This window comes from Eubalaena glacialis, chromosome 10 (assembly GCF_028564815.1).
Source record: "Eubalaena glacialis isolate mEubGla1 chromosome 10, mEubGla1.1.hap2.+ XY, whole genome shotgun sequence".
NCBI lineage: Eukaryota > Metazoa > Chordata > Mammalia > Artiodactyla > Balaenidae > Eubalaena > Eubalaena glacialis.
This window is the reverse complement of record NC_083725.1, coordinates 118,001,211-118,015,843: the sequence shown is the minus strand read 5'-3', so window position 1 is coordinate 118,015,843 and position 14,633 is coordinate 118,001,211. Positions and strand designations below refer to the sequence as shown.

Here is a 14,633-nt window from a genome sequence, read left to right as displayed (position 1 = left end):
AATAATAAAAACATTACACGCGTTTTTTTAAAAAAGTGTTCCTTATGGCCACAATAGGCGGCTGCTACAGTGTATTCCAATCAAACCCGGGAAGAATTTGAAAAAAACAGAGCTTAAGAAAGATTACTTTCTGAGGCAGACTCTGGGATATTTGTGGCCCTGAGGGAACTCAGGATCCAACCGGGCCGGAGCTCCCCAGGGACCTATTTCCTCAGTTCTTTATTAATAGCCACCCCGGGGAGCTGCAGTTCCCGGGAACAGAGCTCAAGAAGGGAACGAGGCCTCCACCGCTCGGCTGGAGTTGCCAGCAGGCGGGGGCTCATTATCGTCCCCGGAAAGAGTCCAGCCTCTGGAGCACAGGTGAGCGCGGAGGCGACCGCGGTCCCTGCCCCTGCCCCTCCCGGCCTGCAGGTGACACTGAGGCGGCGCACAGGGAGGGGTGCACCGTCAAGGCCGCAGAGCCCTGGGAACCGACGGACGCCGGGCCAATCCTTGCGGGGCGCACGAAGGGGCAAGGAGGGAAGGAGAAAGTGACCTTGGGGCAGGGACCTGCAGACAGCTGGGGTTCCAGGAAGAGGAGGGAAGGGCATGTGGGGTAGAGCGACAGTCCAACTTGGGAGACACAACCCAGGAAGGCCCACAGGCTGGTAGAGGCGCGCAGGTGATGCTGGAGGAGCCAGGGTAGGTGCGGTGCAGCCGAGCCTCGGGCAAGTGTGCCTTGGCCCAGACCACCTGCCCTCTTGGGCCACGAGATCTTCGGGGTTTGGGGCCTGGGATCGCTCGCGGGCCAGACGGGAGCCAGCAGGGGAACGAAGTCTCCAACTTCTAACTTCAAAGAAATGCAAATTAAAATAAGGAGAGATACCCCCCTCCCCCCCCTTTAGGATTGGCAGCCAGCGGTGGTGATCTCCTGGAGACCAGGCCGCACTCCCACACACGGGGGCGGGGGCGGGGGGGGAGTGGACGCTTTTCCAGAGGGCAGCTCGGCAAGTGGCACCAAAATGTCACCAAGGCGTCTCACGTGCCTTTGACCTGGCTGCTTCACTTCTAGCGATCTACCGAGAGATACAGGCGCTCAAAGATGCACATTGACGGCCCACACAGCTTCATTTATGCCTGCTGCGGTGAAAAGGGGGTGCCTAAGTGTCCATGAAGCGCGTTACATACTGTGAAAGCCTCGGTCATCTCTGTGCCTCGAGAGGGGATGCCGTCCACGACATAAGCCAAGTGAAATCAAAGGAGTGTTACAAACAGCACTTATCCTATGACTTCATTCAAAACAGCCTGGAGAGTGTGCGTCGACAGCGCACTGTAGTACGGCAGTGGGGCGGGGGGGGGGCGGGAACTAGACAGGACTTTCATTTTCTCTTCTAAACCCATCTGGAAAGACAGAGGCCAGCAGGGAGTTTTCACCGCCCGGAGGAGCGGCTGACCCTTAGGAAAGCCCGGTCTTTGTTTATAGAACTGGTTATTTTATGGAGCACCTGCTGTATGCGGGACCACCCGCTGGGGCCTGGGAAGCATTTTCGGCAGAGATAGGGAAGGGGCTGCTCACGCCGCGGGAAGCGCGGACCCCCACCCCGCGAAGTAGCTGCAGGTGGCAGCTGCCCTCGGCCTAGACCTAGACCCTGAGATCGGCCAGTGCGAGCTCAGTGACCGGTACAAGGCACATCAGTCACTCTGTCCCCACCTCCAGCCATTTCTTTCCTGGCACCTACTATGCTTTAGGCGCCTGAATAGTTTACTAAATCTTACCAAAGCCCCGCAAGGGAGCAATTTTTATCCCAGTTATATGAAGAGGGGGCTCAGAAAGGTCACTGGAATAGGCATTACCGTGTCGGTTTCGTGAGCCACGCTGCCTCAAGATCCTATCAGCTGTCACTCCTGGGATAAGGTCCAATTTGGAGTGTGGGCTCTGAAATCAGACCGGGCCCAATGTCGAATCCATCTTCTTAGTGTGATTGTGGGCAGGTTAGTGATCCCTTCTCTGACCCGGGCTAGGATCAGCTATTTATAGGGGTGCCGTGAGGATTATATGGGGCAATGCCTATAAAGGACGAGCATGAGCTAGGCACTGTGCTAAGCGCTTTTACGGGCATGGCCCTAATGAGTTGGCCCATTTTTCAGATGAGGAAACTGAGGCTCGCAGGGCGAGAAATCTCGTCCTAGGCCTCAAGCTGGCAGAGGCGGAGGTGGCCTGCACCCCTGCGAGCCTCAGTTTCCTCGCCCGACCCGCTCCCCAGGGCGCCCCGCCCCTGCTGATGCTCCGCCCCGTCCCGTCCAGGTCCCGCCCTTGGCCCGCCGAGCGCCGGGAGTCGCCGCACAGCCCCGCGCGCCTCAGCCAATCGGCCGCGGGCGGTGTCGGGTGCCTTCAACCTCGCTCGCTGTCCTCCCGCCCGGCGCTCCCTTGCTGCCTCGCTCACTCCGCCGCCGCTGCTGCTGTGCCTGTCGCCGCGCCTCTGTCCGCCGACTCGGTAAGGCCGGGCTGAGGCCACGCGCCGCGGGGTGGGGGGGCTGGCGGGAGCCGGGGGCTGCCTGCGGCGGGGCCCAGGGCCGGGGGCGGACGGGGACTGCAAGGGCCCGGACCGAGGCGGGGGCGGGGGGCCGCCGCCTGTGTCGGGGCGCCGAGGGACAGCGGTTCTTAGAGAGCTCGAAACCGGAGCGGGGCGGGACTCCCCATACCCCGCAGTGGATTGGGTCTAGGGGGTACGCGTCAGTGTCGGTCCGCATGCGGGCGGGTCCGGTGCGGCTACGGGGGGGATGCTCAACCCTTCGGACTTAGCAGGACGCCTCCGGGCTGGGGCCAGTAGAGCCACCGGCTCTCTTTCCCTTATCATCTCACCGTCACTTCCCAGGAGTGGGTTGATTGGGTCTCGGGGTCTGCCCGAGGATCGGTCGGCCTTGCGAGCAGGTACTGTATGGGAGCTGGAGGGGCGCTTGACTCTCCGGACTTGGTAGGATGCCCCCGGCCAGGGGCCACCAGGACTGCCGGTTCCCTTTCCCCAGCATCCCACTCCCCTCGCCGAAGTGGATTGGGTCTGGGGATTCCCGGTAGGGCAGTGGAAAGGACGCGACGGCGGGAGGGATGCTCAGTCCTCGGGACTTGGCAGGGCGCCGCGGATCCTTTCTCTGTCTCGCCCCATCCCCTCCCCCTCCGAGAGTGGATTGGGTCTGGGGGGCAGTCCCTTGGTCGCGGGCCGGCCCAAGCGGGAGCCAGAGGGATGCTAGGGACTCAGCAGGGCGCCGCCGACCCCCCTCCAGGCTCCCGCCCCCGCAGCGCAGCCGTGGGGACACGCCCTTGGCGCTGGGACTCCAGGCGGGGTCCGAGCGCCCTAGGTGGATGCGAATGGAGGCGCCGGGCCTGGGTCCCCTCTTGCGAGCGTCCTCCATCCCCCCATGCGGCGCGCGGTCTAAGGCAGGTGGCCGAGAAGAGCCTGCCCAAGGTCGCGCCGGGCCGGGGAGCTTGCCTTGCAGGGGGTGGGAGGGTGTGGGCGCTTCACGTGACCAGGCCTGGGCGAACTTGGCCTGCGAGCCCGGACGGCACGGTCAGGGCGGTAGAGCAGCCCGGGCTCCGGGGCCCGTATTCTGGCAGCCCCTAACCCCAACTCCCTGGGCGAGCAGACAGTTCCTTTCGTTTTGGAAAGGCTGTGGATCAGTGTCTTTATAGTGTAAATCGGGGGTTGACTCACGTTAAAGCCGAACGGAACAAAGATGATCTTACTTTTTTAACTCCAAGAGTTAAAAATCTCGAGAAATCAGGTTGAATACAGAACAACTTAATATTCCCAACTCGGAACTGCTTTCGGTTTCCTCTGTGCTCCATGTGATATTAAAATATTGAAGGGCAGATTTTAGTAGGAAACTGGTAACTTTGTAAGTCAGCAAATAAAATCAGTTTAACCTTTTGAAAAGTGTATTTTGTTACACCATTTTCTCACACAGGCTTCCGGTTTCTGGTGATTCCAGATATTCAAGCATGCTTATTTCCTTCTAAACCACAAACCAAATGAATAAAAAATGGCCGAACACACTGGTCTTTTTATTTTGTTATGCCAGCAAGCATCACCCCCGTTTCCAAATTATTTAAGGTGACTCAGTGAGTGTGGCATAAATGAGAACATTAATGCTGATGATAATGCTTATCGTTGAGGCGAGGGAGTGTTTAGTTGTAAGTGATAGGAGCTGAATGCAAAATTCTTGGCGGAGTTTGGGGTGGTTCTGCCCCTGCGTGCCCGGGGGCTCCTTTTCGTATGTAAATGAACGGTTTCCTTCCAAAGATGTGTGGCTAGACCTGATCTTGCACACTGAACTCCATCTGAACAGCTGTTGGAATCAGAAAAAGAGCCATCTTAAGGAGTGCACATACTTTGTATCAAGAGTGGCCGAAATTGGCGTCACGCACAGGCCGAAATAACCTTTCGAGTTTGTACTGAAAACAAGCGGTCTAACCCAGAGGTGAAGGGAAGAAACCTGGCGTCGCTGCCGCCCGCCCTTGGCCCCGGCCCCAGCCCCCGTGATCACCGAGCGGTCAAGCCTGGGTCTCCGGGGAGTCCTGGGGCGAGGGCCCGGGCTTACGCAACCCTGGCCCCGCGTGTCCATTCATGGAAGCACAGTTAATTGTTCCTTGGGCTGCGCGGTGAGCCCCTTCCGGAGGCGCTCTGGGCTCGCGGGGCGCGGGGCAGCGTTTCTGGTGTGGGTTGTCTTCGGGCACACCAAGCTCTTAACTGTCCCCAAAGTTGACCATGCAGGGCTCGGCCTTCCCACCCAGAGGCGCTGCATTTCGTCCGCTGTCGCCGGGGTGGCAGCGCCGCCGACGCGCGCCAGCTCGCTCCGGAAGGTGTCTCCGAGCCGGGCCAGTGGAACAGGATCTGAGCGCCCGGGGCGCGCCAGGCCGGGGGCGGGGCTCGCGGTAACCTTTCCCCTACTTTTCTCAGCCGTCACGTGACGCCCGGGGGGGGGGAGGGGCGGGCCGCGCCGACCGCAGCTGCTGGCGTTGCCTGTGAGGACGCGTTCCAAGCTAGCAATTAAAGTTGCAGCCTGGAGTCTAAAGGCGGTGGGAAGGTGGGAGGCGGAAACGCGTACCCGCTCCGGCCCGGGGCTGGTTCCGCGCTTTGATCGGATGCATTTTTTCCTTTGTTGGAAAAAATGTTTAGTCACTCTGCATGGTTATTATTGGCAGACCTGACAGTTCAGTTACCGGTGGAAGCCTGCACTTTGAATTCCGGAAAAATTGCTGCTTTTAAGAATAAAATTGTTGTTCAAGCTGGTGTGTTTCAAGTGTGTTTCGAAGACTCTCCCTCTTATTTAACGAGACCTCTACTTTCTTCGAATGGCTTGAGCCCCTCTTGAGCTTTTCCTGCGAGGACTTTTCTGTTTTAAAAATAAGTACTACAGGCACACGGTGCAAAATGAAGGGGGTGCAGGTGGGAATTCAGCACAAAGCTGGCCTCCTCACCCGGTACCCCTCCCCACTATTAAGTTTCCTTGACAACTGTAGAAATAGTCTAGGCTGTACAGGGCATTAAAAAAAAATCTGTTACAGACATCTCACAGCTCCATCAACATCAAATCCTACTGCCAAGAAAACAAACCAATGCTTTATAAAATACAGAATTGGGAAGAATTAAGGAAGCAGAGGCCAAACATTCATGGGTATGTAAGTAAAATAGCTATGAAAATAGCCTTTTTGAGGGGATTTCCTTTGCATTATATTTGTACACAATTATATTTATAATCTATATAATTATACTTAGAAAGATGTTGCATAAAAATAGGCAATATATGAATAATACTACCAACCTTCAACAGTTCATCCTAATGACATGGTAAAAATATGGATAATATAAAGGAAACGCTTAAAAAAATCTGTTACTTAACACAAGGAATATTTTCTGCTTGTTGATTTCTGATATTTTGCTGCCTTTTGTGAACTTCACCTTTTACCCCAAGCAAATATTAGGTGACTGAGAGCCTCAGTACAGTGGAATGTCCTTTAGTTTTTTGCATGTGAGCTGTTTTTATGTCCAGGAATGTTCAGGGAAGTTAATAATTGAAAGCAATTGTGCTGCCGAGTGAGGTGTGCCTCTCCAGGCGTACAGTAGGGTAATGGCCTCTATGGAGGGTTGGAAAATAGGGTAGCTACGCTCAGCTTACGAAGGCTTATCGGCTAATTGTTGGACACTGAGTTCTCTAGGTAAAAAGGAAAGGAATCGTCCACACACTCCATGTGGTGGTTCACCCACCCATCCCAGGAACCTGAGGGTCATCCTAGATTCTGCTTCCTAAATGGCTCTTTTTTTTTTTCTTTTCTTTTTTAAATATTTGTTTATTTATTTGGCTGTGCTGGGTCTTAGTTGCGGCATGCGGGATCTAGTTCCCTGACAAGTTTGTATTAAAAGCTAGAGTCTGTCATAGAGTGAAGTAAGTCAGAAAGAGAAAAACAAGTACCGAGAGTGAAGTAAGTCAGAAAGAGAAAAACAAGTTAACAAGTATATGCTAACACATATATATGGAATCTAAAAAAAAAAAAAAAAAAAAATGGTTCTAATGAACCTAGGGTCAGGCAGGAATAAAGACACAGACGTAGAGAATGGACTTGAGGACACGGGGGTGGGAGGGTAAGCTGGGATGAAGTGAGAGAGTGGCATGGACATATATACATTACCAAATGTAAAATAGATAGCTAGTGGGAAGCAGCTGCATCGCATGGGGAGAGATCAGCTCGGTGCTTTGTGACCACCTAGAGGGGTGGGATAGGGAGGGTGGGAGGGAGATGCAAGAGGGAGGGGATATGGGGATATGTGTATACATATAGCTGATTCACTTTGTTATATAGCAGACACTAACACAACATTGTAAAGCAATTATACTCCAATAAAGATGTTAAAAAAAAAAGCTAACACAAAATAACCTCGCCTTTAAGAAGTCGTCATATGCTGTAACTCAGACTTTGCTTTTTATGAAGTAATACTTCATTTATAAGATTATACATGTATCACTGATTTTCCCAAGTGTCGGCCTCTCTGTGCCCTTAAAAAGATTTAATGCATGGAGTTTTGGTTTCTTTCTCCTTTTGCAAGCACACACTTGCGCAGAGTGAAGTATAGTAATGCTGCTGAAAGTTAAATGTCAAAGACGTTGGGCTGGGGTATCAAACGCAGTGGGAAGAGGAAGGATGGAAATCCACATTCTTGGAGGACTGCTGCTGGCCTGTGGCTGCAGTTGGGAAGGTACAGAGTATGTTCCTGCATTGGAGACCTAATGTGAGTTACGGGTAATGTGCATACTTTATTTGACAGGAAACAGATCTTATGAATGGCGATGACATGTGCTCTCGGCCCCCCCCACACACACTCACACACACACACACACACACACACACACATCTAAGTGGCAGACCTGGAATTTGAACCCGGATCTGTGTTCTCCAAAACGTGTGCCCCCTCCCTCTGACAGGCTGCTTCGCAGACCACTGTGCAGGCAGAGGGCCTGGGTGTCGGCACCTCCCCCAGCCCAGGGCCCACTGGATGTGACATTGAATCAGCTGTGTGTGTTTCTGGGTTTCCACTTCCTCGCCTCTAAGGCGGTGCCTCTGACACCTGTCATCCTGTCTCACAGGGGTTTTATGAGGATCCAAAAGAGGCCAGATGTGACAGTAGTTTTTGAGAGTGTGAAATGAATACAGCTTCCAGCAAACAATACCATGCCCGCAGGCAGGGTTTTTTGTTTTGGCTGCATTGGGTCTTCATTGCTGCACGAGGGCTTTTCTCTAGTTGTCGTGAGCGGGGGCTACTCTTCGTTGCTGTGCGCAGGCTTCTCATTGCGGTGGCTTCTCTTGTTGCGGAGCACGGGCTCTAGGCATGCAGGCTCAGTAGTTGTGGCACGTAGGCTCAGTAGTTGTAGCACGCGGGCTCAGTAGTTGTGGTGCACAGGCTTAGTTGCTCCGCAGCATGTGGGAATCTTCCCGGACCAGGGCTCGAACCCGTGTCTCCTGCATTGGCAGGCAGATTCTTAACCACTGCGCCACCAGGGAAGCCCCTCAGGCAGGTTTTATGGATACAGCTGCTTTCTGCAGTCCCCAAATTGGAACGTGTGGTTTGACCAGTTCAACTGTACTTCTGGGTGCAAAGGAGAAGCACGTGCGTGGGAAATACGGGGCACCCCCCACAAGGTTTTAGGGACATTTGAGGGAACCACACCCTGGTGGCGAGGAGCGGTTCGGGGACTTCTCTTGGGTGGATGCATGCCTCTCCCAGCGGTCCTCGCTCAGGCCATTGTCCTGATGTTGGCCAGGCTGGAGGGGGTCCTTCTGGATGGGCATACAGAGAAAAACACCTGAAGAGGTAGTGCAGATAATTGGGTTAGACAATTATCTTGGCAGGTTAGGCCTGCCAAGACATTCTGTATTTTCTTTCTTTTTTTTTTTTGTCCGCCTAGCGCAGCATGCGGCATCTTAATTCCGGATCAAGGATTGCACCCGCGCCCCCTGCAGTGAAAGCGCGGAGTCTTAACCGCTGGACCGCCAGGGAAGTCCCCAAGACATTCTGTATTTTCTTTATAAAAATGTGACCCTTGGGGCTTCCCTGGTGGCGCAGTGGTTGGGAATCTGCCTGCCAGTGCAGGGGACACGGGTTCGAGCCCTGGTCTGGGAAGATCCCACATGCCGCGGAGCAGCTGGGCCCGTGAGCCACAATTACTGAGCCTGCGCGTCTGGAGCCTGTGCTCCGCAACAGGAGAGGCCGCGATAGTGAGAGGCCCGCGCACCGCGATGAAGAGTGGCCCCCGCTTGCCGCAACTAGAGAAAACCCTCGCGCAGAAACGAAGACCCAACACAGCCATAAATAAATAAATAAATAAATTTTTTTTAAAAATTAAAAAAAAAAATGTGACCCTCGATGACCTTTCCCCAGTTCTTTTTCTTGGTGAAATCACATTTCTCTGCATTTAACTGATTAACCATCACTTGTTGATAAGGCACAGTATAAGTCTTACATTTGAATTTGTTTTATTTTTACAGTACCTCGGTGGGCAGAAGCTGTTGTTTTTCGAGAGCCATAGAGAAAGGGATAATGATTCAGATTTCCCCTATAACCTGCCTTGACTCAGCATCTTTACCCTGTAAACGTGAACGGTTTATTATGATATACTTCACTGCGAGAAATGAACCGTGTGGCCAGTTTAATTAACGCGGCTATTCAGTGCTCTGTCATCAATTCAAGATGTAGCCATTCATAAATGAAAGTTCCTGCACCTTTCCTGGGCACGAAGCCCTCCCCAAAATTTAAAGTGAGTTCTGAGTCTCACGTTCTTGCTTCTAAGGTGCCTCCGTCAGATTAGGGAAAGAATAATTTGTATTTGTTTGTGTACACACTTGCTGAACAAACACAAGAGCACAATTACAGAGGATCATGTCTCCAAGGAAATAAGGACTGGCCCGTGGTGTGCAGAGAGGTGGGGTGCCCACACTCCAGTGGAGAGGAGCCCTTTTATTTTTTCTTCCCATTACTGCTAATTTTTGCCTGCATCTAACCTCTCACCCTCATCAGCAGCAAAATGGCAGGAATACTAAATACTAAAGAGCAAAAAGGAACCTGAGAAGACACATGAACCCCTGGGCTGGTGAAACCTTTCCAGAACCTTCCTGGTACTTTCCTTGATGTGCTTCGGGTAGCAGTGCTGAGGTAAACCTGGGTACCACCTTGGTTGTCAAGAATGGCAGGAACATGGTTTCCCCAAATTGGAGCCAGTCCTGGAGGGCAGAATCAGCTTTGTTTAGCTGAACCCTCCCAGGCATTGGTCACCAGACCATAGAAGAATATGTGGTAGATGATAAGATAATTGCTCTGCCTCCCGCTAAAGATGATGCTACAGATTCTTTGCCTGCAGTGGCTTCTCTCAGGAGGTTTTCCAGGGGTGGCGGCCCAAGTGTCATCATCCAGCCTCACTCTGATGAGGGATGCAGGCTGTGCTCCTGGAGACCCTGCCTGGTACTCTTGCTGCGCTAAGCTGTCGCTTCCTGTGGGTGACCTTTTCTCAGAGGATTTCCAGCTCAGCTGTTTGCCTCTAGATGAGGTGGATTTTAATAGAGGGCAGGGTCCGCTTCTGTGGGCCTGTGAACTGTGCAATTCTAGTGGGAGTACTGGAAATACTGGAACATGGGAATAATTTTAGAGTTGGCACCCGCTGTATTTGTAGTTACTGTAGTTTTACTGCTGGTTGCAATCACATCATTTTGGTTACGACAGAGTGACCTAAGTTTACATCTGTGTTGTAACGTTAGGAATCTTAAGTAGAACTTTGTGTGGAGTACTTACCAGCTAACTTGGTAGGTAAGAACATGAGTTTTGGAGTTGGACCTGGGTCTGATTCCCAGCTCTGCTGTTTGCTAGCTGTGACCTTGGGCAAGTTTCTTGGCATCCAAGCCTCGGTCTTCTCATTTATAAATGGGAATAGCAATTGTACCCATTTCCTAGGGTTCCAGTCAGAATTAAATGGGTTAACGCAGGTAAAATACGGATCACATTGTCTGGCATATGCCAAAGACTTTGGTAGAAAGAATATTTTGTATCTTCATTGTTAAAAGCACAAAAATTAATCTGTATGCCTTATCTATCTATTTATCTACCTACTACCTACCTCTCTCCTTATCTGTTAATTTCAAGACTGTTTTGAAAGGCTTCTGACAACACATAATTTATTATATATTATATTATTATATGCTATAAAGACCGTTTTCTTGGAAACCTGCTGTCACATGGCAAGTTTTTATTGTTTTATATTATAAAGGGGATTTTCACACCTCAATTTTCCCCAGGCCTGTTTTGAAGTCTGGCCCTGCACTTGCCGTTGGGTGACCTTTCACCTCCTTTCCTGCTGCCTGTTGCAGAACCTGGGGGTGGGGGTGGAGGAGGACGGCTCTGAAGGAGGCCAGATGCCCTTGAGGGAAACAGGATGTCTTATGGATGACTTTTTAAAAATTAATTAATTAATTTATTTATTTATTTTTGGCCGCATTGGGTCTTAGTTGTTGCCTGCAGGCTTTCTCCGGTTGCGGCGAGCGGGGGCTACTCTTCGTTGAAGTGCGCGGGCTTCTCATTGCTGTGGCTTCTCGTTGCGCGGAGCACGGGCTCTTGGCACGTGGGCTCAGGAGTTGTGGCGCAGGGGCTTAGTTGCTCCGCGGCATGTGGGATCTTCCCCGACCAGGGCTCGAACCCGTGTCCCCTGCATTGGCAGGTGGATTTGTAACCACTGTGCCACCAGGGAAGCCCCAGCAGGCGGATTCGTAACCACTGCGCCACCAGGGAAGCCCCAGCAGGCGGATTCTTAACCACTGCGCCACCAGGGAAGTCCTTATGGATGACTTCTTGATTACATGACCAGTGTTACGATTTGCAGGCCACTGACCTCTGAGGTTAAAGGCTTTTGTTAAAAGGAATTGGTTGTGGAGAAAGACGGCAAAGTGAACACATTTGACAAACAAAGTACAGACCAATTTATTGGCCAGGGAGTTAGGGGGTGGCATTGGACCTGTTAAAATGAAGGTAGTCTTACAAAATTGAATGAGACATTGCAGCATTTCCCCCCCAGATTGTTCACTTGACACATTCACTGTTGGAGAACTGTCTGTGGGCTCATGGTTTGTTCAGAGAATTCAACAAGGATTCGTGTCCTGGGGAGCTTTACAGCTTATGTTGGGAGATTAAACGAATAACTGACAGGTGAAAGTCATTGGCCAGCAAGTGCAGCTGAAATTGCTAAATGTAACTGATAGAATTCCTGTGTTTCCGGAATGTGCATTCCAAGGCAGGCACCTGGGAGAGGGGAGCTGTAAGCTAGGTGTGAAGTAGAAAAAGGGAAATCGAAAAAGGTCAGAAGGCATCCCAGCTATGAGTCGGAGTTCACAGGCCACAGGGCATGACCAGTGGGCCTGGCCAAAGAGGAGGTGACCAGGAGACTGAGCTTGGGAGGGCCTCGGGAATAGCGGCGTAATTCAAGACCAGAAGTGTGAATTTTAAAAATTGCAATAAATAGGTCGTCATTCTCAACCAGAGTGTCTTATTCTGGATCTCGGTGTTTTTCCTGGAGCAGATTAGCATAAGGTGCTTAAGTGCTCTGGCACAGACCTTGGTGACTGTCTCCCTCCTTTAGTGGCCCTCCTGGTTTCTAAGGCAGCACCATCACATGGTTCCCATGTTCAGCTGGGTGGGGGGGTGGTGGGGAGGGCGGGCAGCAGCGCCCAGGTGTGTCCCGGGCCGGGAGGTTTGTGCACGATCACCGTCAGGTGGGGCTCCAGGTGGGCGCTCTCCACCTGATGCGGCCAGAAGTGATTTCTGTCCTCCCAGGGGAAATAAACGGGTCCATAGCCCCACGGCCGACACGCACACAGAGAGGGCTTTGTTTTCAGCATGTTGGATCAATTTCTGGATGTCTCCCCGCAGCTGGGGGGTTGCTGCCACCAGCGGCCACCTCCAGTTTACCCCCGAGCTGGTCTGGCGGAGCATGGCAGTAGGTGGCCTCACATCAAGAACAGTCCCCAAGGGGCCTTCTCCCATCACCTGGCCAGACCTTCGGCGGGGAGGAGCAGCCATCCTGCGCTCCCAGAAGGTTCTTCTACTGTCCCCCTGTTCTCTCCAGTTCAGAATTCTTGTCCGAGGGCCTCCGGTAGTTGCCCAATGATGATTTGCAAGAACAACCGAGTGCAGAAGTGGAGACAGTTCGTGTGTTTTCTTCTCCAGCCTCCCGAGAATCCGGGGCACAGGTGCACATTCTGTGGGTGGGTCCCTGGGGAAGCCGCGTCTCTCCACCCAGGTGGAGTGGTACTGGGGGAGAGGGGCAGCATGCTTTCCCAGAACAGCAGGTTCTGGTGGTGGTCCAGCATGGGGTGAGGGATGGAGGGAGGACCGCCCTAGCCCGTTCGTGCCCCGGCATGGCAGGCGGTTGGAGGTGTTTCAAGGAGAGAGTTGGCGGGGAGGATGCGGGAAAGATGCAAGATGGGTTTTCAGTTGACTTGTTTTTGGCATCAGTGTAGATGAGCTTGGAGAGAGACTCATGTGCGCAGATACAAGGCAAAGCCCTGGGCAGGGCCCTGTGGGTGGCTGAATCCCGGGTGCAGAGGGGCTGGAAGAGGACCCTCAGCAGATGAACTGGTAAAACAGTCTGCGCCTGGTGACCTTGCCTGGGAGGGAGAGGAAGCTGGAGAGGGGGCCGGCACGTGGACACTCAGGGTTTAGCTGCACACCGTGTGTGGGACATGGCAGAGCCCGCGCCAGCCCAGGGAAGCCGGGGAGGGGGTGCCGCCTGCTCGCCTGGCCCTTGGGGCCCTGCTGTACTGTTTTTTTTTTTTAATTTTTTGGCCGTGCTGCGCAGCATGCCGGGATCTCAGTTCCCCGACTAGGGATGGAACCCGCGCCCCCGGCAGTGGAAGCACGGAGTCTTAACCACTGGACCGCCAGGGAAGTCCCCTAGCGTGCCCTTTGCCTTTATTCTGGAAGGTTGAAGGAATGCAGAGAAGAGGTTGTCCAGGGTAAGTGGCCCAGATCCAGACACAGGCCCCAGCCTGCCAGCTGGCCCCAGGGCCCTTCCTCTCCTGGTGTGTTGAGGTTTGCAGCGGCGCTGACAGTGACAGGACAGCCGTGCCAGCCTGGGCTGGTGCTCCTCGGGGCTCTAGGGATGCGGACCGGGAAGGGAGAGTTGGGAACAGGGCAGTCTTCGGTCCACATGGCAAAGTATTAGTATCTGTTCCTTCTGGGAGGGGATATGTAGGTGTGATTCCTTGCTCTCATGCGTTGGCAGTATCTACTGCTGTAAGGCAGAAAAAATCCTGCTGTATTAATACAGTAAAGTTCACTGGGGCTCTTTTGCGGTCCTCATAATTCCTGATTTTCCACGAGTTTATTACTGGCATGCCTCCTTGCACCTGGAGCAGGTCTGGCCTCTCCCCCAGCTTCACCTGGAGGTGGTTTGCTCACAGGCAGGTAGATTTGCCAGCAGTGGGGAGGCCATTCGTCAGCAGTGGCCCTTCAGCTCCAGGCACTTTTGCCAACTCTGTGGGGCTGCTGACCTGATTGACTTCAGGGAAATATCCAGAGGAACGGCTTGGCTCTCTGTTGGCAAGGTTGCACCATTCTCATGGTGGTTTTCAAACTCTGGTCTGGCGCCCTCCACCCCTCAGGGCCAAGGGGAGGAAGAAGAGGGTTGAAAGGCTTTATCCACGAACCTTTCCTGTGTGTTTACATTTGAAGAAAAAGGTCCCCATTTTTAGAGATGTTAGGAACCCTCTGGTCGAGCGACCCGGGGGAGATGCTTCATTTCCAGGGGCCGTGGTCAGCCTTTGGGAAATGATGGTAGCTGTGTCTTCATCAGTCATTCCAGCTGCTGCTTCGGGGCGACTCCAAGGTGGGAGAGGCAGGGCGGTGCGTTCAGGCTGCACCCACACCCACCTGGGTTGGGTGGAAGGTAGGAGCTGGGGGTATGCCCTGAGAGGATGCCCCAGGGCAGGGGGCGCAGTGACCCCACAGGCAGCCTCGCCCTTCCTTTCTTGTTGTTTCTGTAGGTGTGGTTGGGTGGGTGAGCAGCTATTTCCCTGTTGCGTCTGGGGAGCTTTGAAAGTTGGTCTCTGGGTGTGAGATTTAGCA

General features: G+C 53.1%; 1 protein-coding gene across 2 annotated transcripts in view; it reads left to right on the top strand.

Moving 5' to 3' along the window:
* Positions 1-282: 282 nt before the first annotated feature.
* The window catches only part of CPT1A (carnitine palmitoyltransferase 1A), a 67,461-nt gene continuing 53,110 nt past the window's right edge, over positions 283-14,633 (top strand). The window contains exons 1-2 of one of the 2 annotated variants that reach the window (XM_061202205.1): positions 283-360; positions 2,285-2,474. The gene's annotated coding sequence lies outside the window, so the exon portion shown is untranslated. Of the gene's footprint in view, positions 361-2,284; positions 2,475-2,853; positions 2,912-14,633 lie in introns of those variants that run through there. The other variant, XM_061202206.1, reaches the window with a different exon arrangement.